Source organism: Alosa sapidissima, chromosome 3, assembly GCF_018492685.1.
Source record: "Alosa sapidissima isolate fAloSap1 chromosome 3, fAloSap1.pri, whole genome shotgun sequence".
NCBI classification, from domain to species: Eukaryota; Metazoa; Chordata; class Actinopteri; order Clupeiformes; family Clupeidae; genus Alosa; species Alosa sapidissima.
The window spans coordinates 27673245-27675688 of NC_055959.1; the positions used below are offsets into that span (position 1 = coordinate 27673245).

Below are 2444 nucleotides of genomic sequence, written 5' to 3' on the forward strand. Positions count from 1 at the left end.
TCATGTTTGGAAGTGCAAAGAGAGATTGAGGGGTCATTCAGAACCACTTAACATATCATATGAAACTTTTTTTTTTTCTCAATACCCAGTGAGATCAATTCTCTGTTAAATAAATCAAAGTGTTTGGCACATGGGCATATGAGGATCTCTGTATATCAGTGTATGAATTGATCGGATTTTGACATGTGATATCCTGGGAGAGGAAAGAAAGAGCCGTATTGATCAATTCCACCTTAAATTGGGCAGGGTTCATGACCTGTGACCAAGGCTGGGGTTTTTTTTTCACACAAGCGTATTGTAACCCACCTTAAAGTTTGGTTACTAAGACCATAACCAAGTTTTAGAACAGTTTGAGTTCAATAAATATTTTAATATATAAATATGAATAAATAGAATAAATATGAAGAAGTAGCCAGAACAAGAGTTTACATGATGATATGTATTTCTTTTTTGGTCTGCTTGAAAGTGCAGGTATTCTAAAATACTTTTATTGTGGTATAGTCATCTCCTAGGTGACGGGTTTGTTTTTTCACTCTCGAGACTCCACTTGAATGAAATTGATTAGATGTTACTGATAATCCTCTTAAGAAAATGAATACTAACTTTATCTAACTCTAATCTAACTTTTTCTAAATCTATTGATCGTATTGAATCATCTTACCTTTCCTTATACCTATTTTTCTACTGATTGTTGAAGACCTGTGTTGTTTGAACCTCGAACTCCGGTGAGTTAAAATACTTCGCTAGCATTCTGCTAGCGAGTGATTAGCACCGTTAGCTGATAGTGCATTCAAGTCAATAGGATGATTAGCATGCTAGAAAACTGAGCTAACTAATTAAAAACCAATCGGAGATGCTTTTACTTTATTGTTCTTTTAAGTGCTGCTATTGTAATAATATTGTCTTTAAGTATGTTTTTGAGTAATAGAGAAGTTGTTAATTAATATATTGAATTACATGATTTTAAATATATGATCGTTGGTAGTAACGAACTCCTAAGAGATAGGAGACGTTAATATTAGAATGTTTAGAGGAGCACGCACAGTAGTAGCCTGTGTGTGTGTGTGAGTGAGAACGGCACCTCTTCTCTCTCATTACCAGCGACGCTAACGTCGTAGTTTGTGCCTAGCTAAGTTAATAGGACTTAATTGAACTGGAATTGTAGTTCAATTGGAATTTAATGATATCTTACGACTTTGATATTGAATATATATCCTTAATTGTATTCTCAAACTGCTGTATGCAGATTGGTTTTTTATGTACACTGGAACACTGGATGGCGAGTCAGTCCCCTTGGATCGATTGAACTGTTCTACCCTTTCATACTGGATAACCAACCCCTTGAACTGCCCTTTCATACTGGATGACCAACCCCTTGAACTGCCCTTTCATACTGGATAACCAACCCCTTGGATCTGTTCCCTGGATACAGATAAGCCTTCACACATACACTGACATTGTACACTCACACCACCTTACCCGGGTATTTCTTTTCTTTTGGACATTTGAGTTTTTAACTATTGATTTGATACTTTGCATTTTTAAGAGCTCTTTTATTATTTTATAGGGTTTTGTATTTATTTACTATTTATTTTCTATTTACTAATATTTCCTCTTCTTTTCTCATAGAGAAAAGATATTCTTGCATTTAATAAACCTGCATTATTTATTTATAACATTTTACATACTGGTGTCCTTGTCAATTTACTCCCCCCTTAATGCCGAACCTAGAACTGGCCTAAACTTAACAGTAACTCATAGAAGCACCTCCTTTTACTTTAAAGTGCAATTTATTATTAAGTAGAGTAGAGGGGTGCTACAGTATGAACAACACTTGAGCCATTCACAAGCAAAGAAACCATTTCTCTCTCTTTTTCTTTCTCTCTCTCTCTCTCTCTCCTATCCCTAAAAGATCTGGTGACCTTCAGTAGTGTGTGCTGCACAGTGCCATGGCCACAAAGGTCTTTGTAGCAAAACTGAGGTCTGATGTTTCCCCCATCTCTCTTCTCTCTCTCTCTCTCTCTATTTCTCTCTCTCTCACACACACACACACACACAGGCATATGATGATATGCAAAGGCATAGGAGCACATTTCCTGTGCCAGTGCAGTGGAAGTAAAGAATGCTACAGCACAAAGCTACACATCTTTTTCACACATTCTTAGACACGCATACACACACACATGAGAGAGACAGAGAGAGAGAGAGACACACACACACACAAACCTATCATTTAATATTAATATCCTTATTAAACATTCATAGGCCTATATGAAATATGACAAGCAGTTGCTTTGTTGTACATCTCATAAAGCCTGATGAAAATGAATGAAAAAGAAACTGAATGTCCAGGTGATTAGAGAGAGTGGGTAGATGGCCTCACTGTGAGGAGAGAATGAGCTCCACAAATCAATTAAGGGAGAATTCCAGTGTGATATTGACCT

General features: G+C 36.5%; 1 long non-coding RNA gene across 1 annotated transcript; it reads left to right on the plus strand.

The window, feature by feature from the left end:
* The first annotated feature begins 443 nt into the window (after positions 1-443).
* LOC121705460 lies at positions 444-1683 on the plus strand. Its single transcript, XR_006030793.1, has 2 exons — positions 444-725; positions 1247-1683. It is a non-coding gene; the product is annotated as an uncharacterized LOC121705460 (long non-coding RNA).
* The last annotated feature ends 761 nt before the right edge of the window (positions 1684-2444 follow it).